This window comes from Trachypithecus francoisi, unplaced genomic scaffold (genome assembly GCF_009764315.1).
Source record: "Trachypithecus francoisi isolate TF-2019V2 unplaced genomic scaffold, Tfra_2.0 Lachesis_group16, whole genome shotgun sequence".
In the NCBI taxonomy this organism is placed as follows: Eukaryota; Metazoa; Chordata; class Mammalia; order Primates; family Cercopithecidae; genus Trachypithecus; species Trachypithecus francoisi.
In genome coordinates, this window is record NW_022681461.1 from 50,879,463 (window position 1) to 50,894,663 (window position 15,201).

A 15,201-nucleotide genomic window follows, 5' to 3' on the forward strand; every position below is an offset into this window, starting at 1 on the left:
CTTTTACACTAACCACATATTTAGCATAATAGCCTGTGACTTTCTTTTTCTCCAACTGATAGAATCTCTAGAATGCATTTCCTATAAAGGAAAGATTTTCTAACCAAGTAGTTTTGACATTTTTGTTACCCTCTGTTTATTAGTGCTTGGGTTTCTTTTCAAGAATGATGAAGAAACCTTCCGTCTCCCAATGGAAAAGTGATGTGTTCCTAGAGGAAAAAATTTGCTGGTAGAAAAGGAGCAAATGTGTTTATTTGAGATATGAGGTTAAGTGAGTGCAGTGGCTTATGCCTGTAAGCCCAGCACTTTGGAAGGCTGAGGTGGGCGGATCACTTGAGGTCAAGAGTTTGAGACCATGGCCAACATGGCAAAACTTTGTTTCTACTAAAATACAAAAGTTAGTCGGGTGCAGTGAAGTGCACCTGTAATCCCAGCTACTCAGGAGGCTTAGGCAGGAGAATTGCTTGAACTCAGGAGGTGGAGGTTGCAGTGAGCCGAGATCGTGCCACTGCACTTCAGCCTGGGACTCTGTCTCAAAAGAAAAAAAAAAAAAAAGAACAGATATGAAGTTAATGTATTTGAAATTCCTTTTTAACCTCAAATTGTCATACTCATTCCTTTTTGTTGTGTAAACAACTGCTGATATCTCACAAAAAGTTTTCACTCTAACCTCATCTGTTCTGATTCTGCAAGTGGATTTGTAATGTACTCAAAATACTTTTGTTTCATGGTGTATGCATAATGTGAATCAGTTTAACTTGCTTTCTGCTTTGTCTGTCCTTGTATTTTCTATAGTGATCCTACTTCTAAGCAATGTTTTCTTTCAGTGTTGACACTTGGTAGGATAATCGCTAGAATAGTTAATGCAGATAATGCCTGGAGATTATCTAAAGAAGGATTCCCTTGAAGTTATACAGTGGGTTACCTTGTTCTGTCTACACCACTGATATAAAACATATATTGCATCAATCTATACACACACACAGGAAATTTGATCAAGCATGATCAAATTCTATAAGTAACAGAAAATCATCTTAAACTGCCATAAACCGTCTTTTCCCCTTTATTTTTAGTTCACAATTAACAATTGTACATACTTAATGGAATACAGAGTGATATTTTGATATATGTATAAAATCTGCAATGATCAAATCAGGGTAATTAATAGTATATCCATCATCTTAAACGTTTATCATTTTTGTGTGTACATGTTGGAAACATTCAAAATCCTTTCTTGTTTTTTTTACCTCTAGTATTTAGGACATTCATGGTCTGGACAGTATTTTCAAGCTACAGTTTCTTTCCTCTGAATTTGCTGGAAGCCCAAAGCCTTATAAGCTTATATTCAAAATTCAAAAGGAAGAGAGAAGTAAAGAATGCTCAGATTGGCCTTGCTTAGGTCATGTGTTTACATTGGACCAACCATCATGATGGGATAATGGGGCACTTTACTTGGCCATCCTGGGTAGAATAGAAGTAGGTGAAGTATCAGGTCCTAAAATTGTTTCTGCCATCAGGTTCATGTGGAATGGGGTGAAATGGTCCCCCAAAGGAAGAATAGATAGTGTACTGGTCATAGAAGTGGGAATGTGCTGAATAGGCAAAAAATGTAAAGCAGAACTTCTCAGTTTGTCTTTTGGGGGACACTGAAATGTGGTATATGTGGCAGGTGTGCTGAGATATTATCCTCTCTCAGCATTCTGGCAGCCAGTTAGTTGTCTTAGCTCAGGCTGCCTGAAGTCTCTAGCAGCCTCTGGCCAACTGGTGTGTAGAAGCCTTATAGGATGCTTCATAGTATCTGATAAATATTTGTAGAGGGAATACCTGACAAAAGATTATATTGTTTTGGAAATTAAGGCTATTTGTTTGTGGTTTTAAGACCTGAAAAAAATGTGTTTTCCTCCTATGTTTCTATCCATGAGGTTTAAGGGTTTTTGGTAAGATTAAATGCTTAGGTATCTGAACTGAACATCAACCACAAAGATGAGTAATTTTTAGATAGGTTGAGTTGGTCTAAAATAAAAGTGTAAATAGTTTAGTATCTCACCTTCAATGGAATAACTCTAAATACTATGTGTAAGGTGTATCAATTTCTTTTTGACTGATTTATAAAATAGAATATGCCAAAGAGCAAAAGCTCATAAATTTGATTTTAGAGAACCACAGGTTCCTTCCTTAAAACCTATCCCCAATGATGGTCTTAACAAATTGAGTTTTGCAAAACTCAGTGCCTCTTTCAAATTCTTGTTGCTTGCTTGCTTTTCTCTTGTTTGGAAGTGGGAATAGGATCATGCTTATTTATTTTGCTTTGCTTTCACTTGCATCTTACAACACTGAGGTATTTTATTTTCTTTTTACATTTTGGTTGTTAGGTCTAGTTAAAGGTCTTGCATAATGGGAACAGTTGCAATCTTCGATTATTTTATTCTTTGTGACATTTTCAGAGCTTCAGTTTTTTTCCATGTGTAAAAGTGTACACATTTGATCCATTTGAAATCACTTATGTGACTAGGTTCATGGGCCATGACTTGCTGGTCTTTGAAAAGTCATATATTATCAAATAGTAAAAGTTGAGTTATAGGGCAGAATCCTGTGATAGTTCTACTCAGGGTCATAAGCCATATTTTAACATGGAAAATGAATAGGAAATGTGTGAAATTTAATGATCTGTAAGTTACTGCTGTGAGAAAAAGAGAAAACATATTCTATAAAAGAACTTGCACGAAGAGTCTTTGGACACTTTGTACTTTGTTCTGTTGTTACTGAATTCTATGAATTGCTACCCCCTGAAGTCAGTCGGCTTCCTATGTTCTTCACACCAGCAAAAAGAAGCCAGAATGTACAGTACTTTTAATAAATAGCTTGATAGATAAGAAATAGTATACTACTATTCCCTGGTAGCCATGGCATCGATTATGCCTGGAGAAAAATTGGGATGAGCCTGCCAGCATGGAGCAATTAGGTGAAGAGAAACACAACCAAAATACAAGGTCAAGTTGCATGTACCCCATTCTGTGGCAATGTGTTTATTTCTTCTTTGTAAACCTTACATATATATCTGTAGGATAAAAAGCTTTCAACTGGCATTTGATCCCTTTTGTGTTTTCCTGGTTGTGTACAAAAAGCCTAGAGTTTATACACAGGGAAGTAATTCTGTGTTAATTGCTTGGGACTCCTGGGTGTTAATGTTGGGGCGTTACTTCTGATTGGTCTAAAGATTAGAAATTACTGACAGTTCTCATTGAAGGAATTGTAACTTTTCAGTTAAACCCCTACCAATGTGATACTTACTGATGTACTGAAACAAAATCCGTTTGTCTGATTGTGTCACTGAACAGGAAGCATCAGAAAGGATGGGGTGGAGTTTGAGGAGAAGGGGTCCAAAACTGCATTCAGAACAGTGGAGTCTATCTGCTTCCAACTGATATCAGGGACTAGTAGGTTTGTTTCTGGTTAAAACTCTCCAAGGGATGAGCTTCTGGTGTTGTTGAAGGACTGTGAGAGGGGAATCAGAGCAGACTTTGTGGTAACTTTGAATTTCATAATAGGTAGGAGGAATTTTGCTCAAGGGAAAATACATTGAGGTCCATCATTGCTAGAACAAAAGTTTTCTTATTTATTTAGTGGAGAGGGAAGGGCAAAGTGGGGATTGGTCCTCTACATACTTGTACCATGGCCAGACAACCTGAAGTGGAGCAGCAAGTTTACATGCCTCATCATTCTTCAACCCTTCCACAGTCAGCCCTTCAAATCAAAGGACAATGTTATTTATAGGAAACATTTATTTATATCTCTTGAATTAAACCATGCCAGCTCCCTGCAACCAACTTGGCCTTGATTCATAAATATAAATGAATAGTTAAGGCTCACCGGACTTAAGAGAAAATGTAACAATGTGACTAACCAGAGCTTCTGTCTCTAGAAGTAAGAGAACTTAGGGAGCAGGAGGTAATGTAAAAACGATTTATGTCCTAAGAGATGTTGGAAAGATACTGTATATGTGTTTTTGAATTGTATATAAAAATGCTACTAAGAGAAAGAAGAAATTTGAAAGCAAGAGATTTCAGAAATTAAAAATGTGATTGCCGTAGTGTATATATGGAGATTAGATTAGATTAGATTTGTATTATTATGGAGGTTGTAAAATACTCATCTAAATATTTCATAATATAGAGCAAAAAGATGAAATTGAAAAAGTAAAGACAATGAGGGTTAACTTGGTGTTCTAACAACTTTCTAATAGGAATTCTAGGGTGAAAGAAACAGAGAAAATGAAGGATGGAAACTTAAAACACGACAGAAAACTCTTTCCCTAAGCTGAAAAAGGACAGAAGGCTACAGATTGTTAGGACCCTCTGAAAGCTAAGCAGCACAAGTAGTGATTTATTAATACCTAAATATGTCTCCAGAGCCTCAAGGATAAAGAGAAAATCGTAAGGGATTTCAGAGAAGAATAGGAAAAGAAAAACTTACTTAAAATTATATTGACCTTAGATTTCTCATTAATAGCACACTGGGCATTGGAATACATTGGAGGATTATCTTCCAGTTTCATGAAAAAAACTAATTTTGAACTTGGCATATTTCTTTCCATTAGTCTATCTTTTGTGAGTAATGGCAATAAAGCCCTTTTTAGATTTGTAAGAATTTGATAATGTTTCAATATTTCAATAATATTTTTTGCTTACTCTCAAGAATATATTCATACAAAATTGAAAAGGAATCTAAGCAAGCAGAGAAGAAATATTGAATGATATCAAAATATCCAGAAACTTTTATTAGTAATGTTAAATAATTTTTTATATAAAACATAAAACAGGATAACTCCCTGCACCTAAAATCCTAGCTAATTAAAACATGGGAAGTGCCCACTTTTTGATGGGGTTGTTTGTTTTTTTCTTGTAAATTTGTTTGAGTTCTTTGTAGGTTCTGGATATTAGCCCTTTGTCAGATGAGTAGATTGCAAAAATTTTCTCCCATTCTGTAGGTTGTCTGTTCACTCTGATGGTAGTTTCTTTTGCTGTGCAGAAGCTCTTTAGTTTAATTAGATCCCATTTGTCAATTTTGGCTTTTGTTGCCGTTGCTTTTGGTGTTTTAGACATGAAGTCCTTGCCCATGCCTATGTCCTGAATGGTACTACCTAGGTTTTCTTCTAGGGTTTTTGTGGTATTAGGTCTAACATTTAAGTCTCTAATCCATCTTGAATGAATTTTCGTATAAGGAGTAAGGAAAGGATCCAGTTTCAGCTTTCTACTTATGGCTAGCCAATTTTCCCAGCACCATTTATTAAATAGGGAATCCTTTCCCCATTTCTTGTTTTTGTCAGGTTTGTCAAAGATCAGATGGCTGTAGATGTGTGGTATTATATCTGAGGACTCTGTTCTGTTCCATTGGTCTATATCTCTGTTTTGGTTACTGTAGCCTTGTAGTATAGTTTGAAGTCAGTTAGCGTGATGCCTCCAGCTTTGTAGGGACATGGATGCAGCTGGAAACCATCATTCTCAGCAAACTATCACAAGAACAGAAAACCAAACACCGCATGTTGTCACTCATAGGTGGGAACTGAACAATGAGATCACTTGGACTCGGGAAGGGGAACATCACACATCGGGGCCTATCATGGGGAGGGGGGAGGGGGGAGGGATTGCATTGGGAGTTATACCTGATATAAATGACGAATTGATGGGTGCTGGCGAGTTGATGGGTGCAGCACACCAACATGGCACAAGTATACATATGTAACAAACCTGCACGTTATGCACATGTACCCTAGAACTTAAAGTATAATAAAAAATATAAATAAATAAATAAATAAATAAATGTTTGATAAAATTCAAAAAAAAAAAAAAAACATGGGAAGTGGCTGGGGGTGAATAGTGGTATTGATAGTGTGAAGAGTGAGAACATGATAGACTAGAATGTTTTTTGGGAACTGAGTAGTTCTAGATGTCGATAGGAAAACAAGCTTAAATGTTACCTTGTTAGTAACAATTGGTTTTCTATAATTTCCGAGGAATATAACAAAAGGAAAAGAAATGTTTAAAAATGACAAATATTGCATAAAATAAGATTTTAGGAGCTAGTTCAAGTATTCTTGTTACCACAATTACTATGAATGAATTAGATTCCCTTATCAAAGAAAGGCTCGTATTGGGTTTAAAAAATTCACTTGTGTGTGGTTTTCAAGAGATAGACCTGAAATTGAAAATTAAATGATGAAAATGAAAAGCTAGATAAATGATTAAGAAGACACAGCATGGTTTGGGCCGGGCGCGGTGACTCACACCTGTAATCCCAGCACTTTGGGAGGCCAAGGCAGGTGGATCACGAGGTTAGGAGATCGAGACCATCCTGGCTAACACGGTGAAACCCTGTCTCTACTAAAAATACAAAAAATTAGCCGGGCGTGGTGGCAGGTGCCTGTAGTTTTAGCTACTCGGGAGGCTGATGCAGGAGAATGACGTGAACCTGCGAGGTGGAGCTTGCAGTGAGCCGAGATAGCACCACTGCACTGCAGCCTGGGTGACAGAGTGAGACTCCATCTCAAAAAAAAAAAAAAAAAGACACAGCATTTCTTAATATGTTCATCCAAGATAGATAATATAGAATACAAGGTGAAAAGCCTTACATGGGACAAAGAGGAGATTTTATAATGATTAAGTCAGATTTGCAAGCAATTCTGTTGAAATTAGTAATGAAAAAATTGTCTGACATCAGTTTTACTATTCATCTGAAGGTTCTGGCCATTATCAATTCAAGAAAAGAAATAAAATTATGTGTGTAATTAGGGCTGGTCTCGAAACTCTGATCTCAAGTGATCCACCCGCCTTGGCCTCCCAAAGTGCTGGGATTGCAGGCGTGAGCCACTACTACGCCTGCCCTGCAATATACATTTTAATTGGAATTTAGGATACAAATACAGTTATTGAGGCACTCAATGCATAAGGAAGACAGGATATACCCTGTAAAAAGCCATAATAGGGGCCTTTTTTTTATTTTATGCTTGACGTTTGCATGATCCTCCTTGAGTACCATTTTTGAGCAAACAGTGGAATAAAATACATATCTGGAGGTCCTGTGTTAGTTCTTTACTTTGTGAACCATAATTTCATCAGCAGTACTTTTCTGTTGTATTTCAGAGTTAATTTTCTTGTTGGAGAGTCAAGGAAAGGCAGTCACACACAGTCACAATTATGCTGAATGTGATAGCTGTGATTGAAATGATGGGTTATGATTTGGTGGATTTGGTGGGAAAAGTCCACCCCAGAATGCCTGAAGTTGGACAGCTGTGTTAACTCCTTTGCCAAAAGTCTCAAGTGCAGTCCCTTTGTCTGTTGAGCACACAGTGCTTCTACCTGACCAATGACGATTTTAAGCTTTTCACGATAGATATTATAATAGACTCTTAGGCAAGTTTTCAGGACAGCTAATGTAATGAAGTTGGGCACTCAGATGTAAATGTATTTCAAATGGGTAGACATGGTTACAACCTAAGTGGAGCCAGGCAGGTATTTAAGAAGTGATTTGGGATGATTTCTACCTGGCAGGCTTGTGCTGTATTGATTGGACTTTTGGAAGCTGTATCCTGTCATTCTTGCTTGTTACCATTTTTTTGTGAGAATGGATTACTTCTACATTAAAACAGTTTGTGTATTTTTCCTTTTGTCTCTAAAGAAAACAAGCATGTAAAAATATATATAACTTGAATTTTTTTTTTTTTATTAGAGAATCAAGTAGCACTAAAGCTGAATAAGATGAGTAAGGACAAAATGTGTTTACACTTCCTTTTGAAGTGTCCTGTAGTTATCCTGAATGTAAGCTATCTTCAAAGGGAATTTTTAGTAGATACAATTAGATTTAGAATTCATGAAAGGAATTTCTCAAGGGAAACCATGTCTTACTTGTTTTTACCTCCTGGTAACCTTGGACAGTTCTTGGGCTTTGATATATGTGTTGTTGACTTAATTAACACAAAATATATTAGATGTAGCTACTTCTGTCCTAGAACAAATAAACTATTTTCCAATATTGTCATATATTATTCAGACTAATAGATGAAACACTGTAGAGTCCAGGGACAGGGTTTAGGTTAGGTTGGATTGCAGTAAAATTTCATTAAATGAAATCCTATTAATTTAGAGCTCAGGGTAATTTGATACAGGCTGAGTTAAAACATAAGCAGGTGTTGAAGGTACTGTTTTTAGGCAGTTTGAATTTGCTCACTTGCTTTGGTACAATGAATGTGGTGATTTAAAATGGTCGAATTATCTATTCATTAACAGATCATCAGGGACTGGTACTTGGTAACACTTGGCTAATTAGTTTGTTACAGTGAATATGTGGAAGTAATAGAATTTTATTTCTTTAACATTTTTCTCTAATTCCATATTGCCTCCTTTCATTATTTCCGGTAGTATGAATTATTATTAATAATAATTATACTGGTGACATTTTGCTTTATTTAGTGTCAAATTGTATTCAGTTTTTAATGGTAAAAGTGCAGCTTGATCTGCTTTAAGTGCACTTATGGAATTATCCTTCAGCTTGAAATACTATAGATGCCTTGTTTTTAGGAAATGAGAGGACAGGTGAAAAGAAGAGAGAAGATTGCTGGAGAAAGTTGCTGGAGGGTTATGAGTGCCACAAGTGGTAGCTCATTATCTCAAGCCTAGTGACTGAGACTTCAGCCTACCTTCTACCTGCCCCCGTGCCTCTCTCTCTCCAATTCAGCTTAATGTGTATCCCTTGTAGTTGGGGTGGACAAATGGATATAGTGAATTGGTGACTACCTGAAAAATTGAAAAGGGAGTGATGGTCTGCCTAGTTGTTTTGATAGTGGAAGTGAAGGAGAGAGTACTGCAGTATAGGGATTGGCTTATATGGCTAGAATTTGTTGAAGTAAAAGATGTGTTAGTGTTCCCTTTGACAGAACATAGGGAACATGAGCAAGAGAACTCTAGGGGAATTGTTTCAGATCTCTTACGATAGGGCTGCTTAGAGGAGTGTACAGGACTCTATTGAAAGAAGCAGGATCCTAAGGATTGTGGAAGAGAGGAGAGCATCCCACGTACATCAAGAGTCTAAAGAGAACTTAATCTTGCAGACTTGGGCTCCTTGCTATGGAGCAATAGGTTAATCCCCCTGGGACCTGTTCGATGTGAAGAAACTCTAAGTCAGTGTTGAAGGAGTGCTGACATTGCTCCCTAGGGTGAGCAGATTCAGAGATGGAAGTGGTGTGGGGAAGCCAAGCCTATCAGCATCAATTAAAGGTTGTAAGGTTAAGGGAACCCCTGAGAATGCTGTCAGTTACCATTGTGGCCCTTTGCCACAGAGATTCTGGATTTAACCTTCCTAATCTCATCAGTGTGGGAGTAAGAAATGTGGAGATAATCTCACGTTTAGGCTTCAGTGGGCGCTGATTGATAATGCCGAACCATTTACTATAGTAGAGATTGCCAGAAGGTGGGTTCGATTCACATCTTTTCCTTTGGTTTCCACTTTAAATTTTTTTGTGTGTGTTCCTGAGGTTTACAAGTAGAAGTCTCAAAATTAACTTTAGCTTAAGCTTTCCTTGGTGATGTCATATGTCTTTAAAATTAATGATAAATTGATGAAATATCATGAAGCAAAAAAAAAAAAAAAAAAAAAGTATTTGCGATAATCAGGTATGCCCATTCTGTTCCTTTTCATGTTTTTCCCCTTTGAGACAGTAGTGGAATTTCACTAGCTTGATAGAGAATTTTTGGTGCCTGTTTTAAAGTACTCAGTGAACATTTGATGAGTTCTTAGTTACTTTTTGAAGCCAGGGAGGTTTCAGGCAATGGTCTGCAAAATTGCTAAAGAAAGTCCTGGGATCATTTTTAAAACAGCAGAAAAATGAAGAATCATGCATGCATATACTACGTTGTCTTAAATCAAACCCTGGCTGAAGCTATAGTGACACATGCTGTTCATGAAAGACTTAACACAGTCCTTCTAATCGGATGAATTGTCTTGTTATGCAAAAACTGTTATTACACTGTGTGTGAAACCAACCATGCTGCAGGGGGAAAAATTAAATCACCTGACTGAGAGGTCACTGGTGAATAGTAACACAAGATCTATTACCGTTATTAGAGACTCTGGAGGACATTCACCCTTTTATGGTCTTTCAACTGCTGGAATGAAATATTTTAGTGGTAAATGACACCCTTCTGGGAAATCCTTCTGAAGATTCATTCTTTGCTGCTTGCACGTTGGAAAAAAAAATTGTGTGGGGGGGTGTCACAGGGAAAAATCACATTATTCCTTTCAGATCACTTAAAAAATTTACCTAATTTGATTTGGTTTGATAACAATTGCCTTTAAATGTTTCCCATTACATCCTTCTTAATCTTTGTCTATTAGGACCACACTTTGTCTTTTGTAACATGCACATTCTATAATAGTTTCCATAGGGAAATTCATGATAGCATGAAAGCCCAGACACGAGGGTGGATGTGGTTTATGTCTAAATCAAGATTAAGCACTTTAAGATACGTGAAGTGAAAAGTCTATCTGCTTATTTTGTTTATTTTCTTTTAAGGGCCTTTGAATGTATATAAGGAGGATTATGTGAATATATATTTTTAGTTCTGCATGGCAACCATACTGAACAGTAAATATTTTAAGAAATATTTTCAGAAGTTAATGAATAGCTATTGATCTGAGGTGAAGCTTTATAACACAGTTATTCAAGTGGCAACCAGAGTTCCTTTCCAATGGATTGTATTTGTTGTAAACTGTCAATCCATTTGTTATAATTTATTACCACTCTGGAATTTTCTGCCTTTTTGCTATTGTGCTATATGGTTGGGATTTGTTTTTGTGGGGACAAGAAAGAAACAAAGTGTTCAGCAATAATATTGCAAATGATTTGGATAAATTTTTTTTGTTAATTTTGAGGTCAGATACCTGACTTTCTCTTCCATCCAGTATTTGATTTCAGCATCTTTCCCCCCTGTTTCTTCTAAAGCTTTCTTATTTTATTGCCCAAAAGATATGGAACAGTTAGAGTGATGTGCATAAGCATATAAATTCTGTTAGATTTCTCAGTGTCTGCTTTTGTTACAGGTATTTTGATGGGTTCATTAAAACATATCTGTTGAAATGGCGGTTGGGAAGATGAAGGAATAGGGGAAAGGGGATACATTGTCAGAAAGAATAATACATAGATATTTGAGCTTCACCTGGAAATAAAAATAATTTTGTAAAATAGGAGATAGAAACCCTTTGTCAGGTTGCTAATGAGAGGCTTGACCTAGCTGCTGCTGCAGCAGCATCTTTGGGGATGATGAGAGATGCAAAATGCACTGTTGCTAGGCAACTCTCTTGGCTGCCTTTGGAGCAGGTTCATATGTGCTAAGAGCTAATGAATCCTCATGTCTGCTCTTTGAAACTGTTCAAAAGCCAATGAAGACATACCCAGACATTTAGCATTTACAAGTACCTACCTGGACCATTCTTGCCATGTCATTTACTCATTAAAAATTAAGTTGACCATTTAGTGAGTACCAAATATTGCTTAATTTTTCAAGGTGATCCAAGATTTGAGCCCTAGTAAATATGTTTTCAGAAAGAAGCCCAATGTCGATGACTTACTGCTGATGGGTACTATTTAAATTATTCTATATGAAGCATTATTTTAAATTTGAATGCTTCCTGCCTCCTCAAATGTCAAGTTTTTGGAGCCTGCCTCTGTCAGCCTCTTAGACATTTTAAAATTATACCTGCATGCTTTGTTCAGCCCAAGGTTGTTATTTCTGAAGATGCTAGGAATCTGGAACCCAGTACTAATTTTGTAGGCGATTTGTCTAAAATTCTCCCTTTCCCCCTCAAAAATTCTAGGCATTAACCATAAGACAAGCTACAGAACACAAATTAAAACTTGATAAGGAGCATTCATACATCAAATAATGAATCTAAGTACTTGTAAGATCCCACCCAACCTTTAATAATACCTTTCCCTCAGGGGCATTGTGAAGACTGAAAGATCCTGTACATGAAAAAACATTGTAAAGTACCATGTAAATGCTAGTTTTTTACATTGAATTCCATCTATTAATGATCATTTCTAAATTCAGCAAGCATTTTCTGTTACTAGATTGTTAGCTATTAGGTTTATTAATATTTTGGTAATATGTGGGATAATTATAGTGGAATTTATTTGTAGCAGGATTTAGCCTATACCTGTTAATATTTTGGTTGCACTAACCTGTGATTTCTCTTAGTGTCATAGCACCCAGTATAATACCATGCGATAAGAGGCATTCAAGAAAGATTTATTGTTTAAAGAAAGTTGTGTAAACAGTCTGCATAGATTAAATTGAATTGGTTTATTTCTTGTAATATTTCAAAATATATTAGAGATTCTGTTATAATTCTACAAATACCTGTTTTCCTATCTTTAAAATGAAAATAACAAAAGAACCCACCTCATTGAATTCATCGTGTGGATTAAATGAGATAATCCAGAGTATAGTACTGGTTTATAGTCAGTGTTTGATGAAAGCTATGTATTATTAAAATTATAGTTGATTTTTATAGCTTTTTAAATTCATTTCACAATTATTTGTCTGCTACCTCATATTCCAGGAGCAGTGCTAGACTGTTTAGCTAGATGACATGTTCCTTGTCCCTCTGGGGCTATCATCATATTTTATTCCCCAAGTACATCAAAAAAGAGACATTAATTATTATCTGTGTGTGTGTGCGCGTGCCTGTTTTAAACAACATTTAGATGCAAAAAGGAGATAGAGAACAGTGCTGTTTAATAGAAGTAAAATGCTACATACATAGGTTTAAGTTTTCTGGCAGCCACATTAAAAAGTGGAAACAAATAGATGAAATTAATTTCAGTATGTTTTGTTTAACCCAGTGTATTTGAAGTATTATTTCACTATGTAATCAGCATAAGAATTATTACTGAAGCATGTTATATATATATATTTGTGCTAAGCCTCCCAACCTGGTATTATTTTGCACCCACTGCACATCTTGATTCAGACTAGCTACATTTCAAATGCTCAGTGGCCATATAAGGATAGTGGCTACTGTGTTGAACGGTAAAGGTAGTAAAAATTCCCAGTGCTCACTTTTTCAATATAAATGTAAATATGTATCTAGAAGTACTCCTAGGCTGGGTGTGGTGGTTCACACCTGTAATCCTAGCACTTTGGGAGGTGAAGGTGGGCGGATCACTCGAGGCCAGGAGTTTGAGACCAGCCTGGCCGACACAGTGAAACCCTGTCTCTAATAAAAATAGAAAAAATGAGCTAGGCATGGAGATGCACACCTGTAATTCCAGCTACTTGTGAGGCTGAGGCATGAGAACTGCTTGAACCCGGGAGACCGAGGTTGCAGTGAGCTGAGATGGCGCCACTGCACTCTAGGGTGACAGAGTGAGACTCTGTCTGAAAAAAAAAGGAAGACTCCGTATTGGTTTACTTAGCTAGAAATAGCTTCACAGATTCTGCAGTGGAGCGGAAACCTAAAATGGTCAAGAACAAGAGTTTTTCAAATGGGGTTTTCATGTCAGTACTAAAAGCGTAATGGAATGTCTGGCAGGTATTTTTTGGTGGCAGAAGTAGCCAGCCTCAATACCTACACTTTGTTAACCTTGTCTTCCTTTTTCAGTTATTGGTAAGTTCAGTTCAGCTCACATTTACTGACATTTATAGTCCTGGGTAAATACAAGAAGAATAGAGGCAGGTTTGCCACCTGTAAGGCATTCACAGGCTAGTGTGTGAGAATGAGTAACTATGACCCTAAGTATACTGGAATAAAGGTGTGCACAAAGTTAGAGTGGCAAACAGTACTTCGAGTATTTTTTGCCTAGAAAGGGGGCAGGTAATTACCTTATTATCCTTAAACATTATATTTTATGGGTGTGAATATTTTCTGTGTGTCAGTAGTTGAACTATCAGGTTGAAAAAAGGAGGAACATTCACAAGGTTCAGTGAGCAGGAGGAGGGAATAGATGTGCCTTGAAAAATAAGCTGATCGGGGAGGCAGGGGAGAAGCATGATTAGACTTTGTCTCCTGGCATCGACTGTCATCTTTGGGCAGGAAATCTATCCTCTGTCTCATTCTTCTACTGAGCCTTTGCTAGGTGCTATGGCCGGCTTAGCTACTTCCTACGTTGCTACCTAGTAGTTCTATGTCCTTTGGCCATTTAACATCCACTGTAGTCATACCATTTTTGCTGAAAGTAATTTTTAGTAAAATAACATTTTATTTTACTAAAGTAACTTCTTTAAATATGTAACATATAATAGTAGTATGTAAAATATCCAATCAATGAAATAGTATGTACAATATTCATATGTTCCCCCAAAAAATGTATACACAGAAATGTACACAAAAGCATTGTGTTGCACATATTTCTTTGTAGTTTTTTCACTCATCAAGACGTTATGGCTATTTTACCATATTTATGCAGATCTAACTTACGGTTTTTGGAGGCTGCTGGTGTTCACAGCATATCAACAATTTAATGTAGTAACCATTTTCATACTGATAGACATTTAAGTTGTCCAAGGTTTTGTCGTTGTTACATACATCTGAGGCCTTCTCAGTCATCTCAGCCTTTTAGAACAGCTTTGTCCAAAAGAATTTTCTGCTATCATGTGAATGATCTATAGTTTGTGCGGTTTTATATGGTAACCACTAGCCACATGTAACTATTAAGTCCTTGAAATTTGGCTAGTGTGACTGAGGAACAGAAGTTTTAATTGTATTTAATTTTAGTTAATTTAAATTCAAATTTAAATTAATCAAGTTGATTAATCAAATTGAAATAGCCACATGTGGCTAGTGGCTACTGTATTGGGCATCCTAGCTCTAGAATCTCTGTCTTCCTCTGAACAATAAAAATCAATCATTAGCTATACTGTTTATTTTTGTACACATCGAAGACTATCTTAAAATGTTTCCTTGTTCTTTTGACTTGCTTTTTGTCTATAGAAACTATTTTTTATACTTTTAATCTTTAAAGTTGAGTTCAAGTTGTTCAATTAATAGTGCTTGAGATTATGGTTGTGAGTTTCTTAACTAGACTGTTAACTACTTGAGACAGGGGACCGTCTTTTGTCAGTTGTGTCATCAAAGCCTAACACAAGCCCAGTGTGGAGTTGGCCCTCACATATTTTTGATGGCTGGATATGTAACTCATAGGAGAGTTTT

The 15,201-nt window shown here is 36.5% G+C and overlaps 1 protein-coding gene across 10 annotated transcripts in view; it reads left to right on the plus strand.

Annotated features, from left to right (window-relative positions):
- Positions 1–15,201, plus strand: part of FOCAD (focadhesin) — a 326,657-nt gene that overhangs the window by 115,318 nt on the left and 196,138 nt on the right. The gene's annotated exons all lie outside the window — the stretch shown is intronic.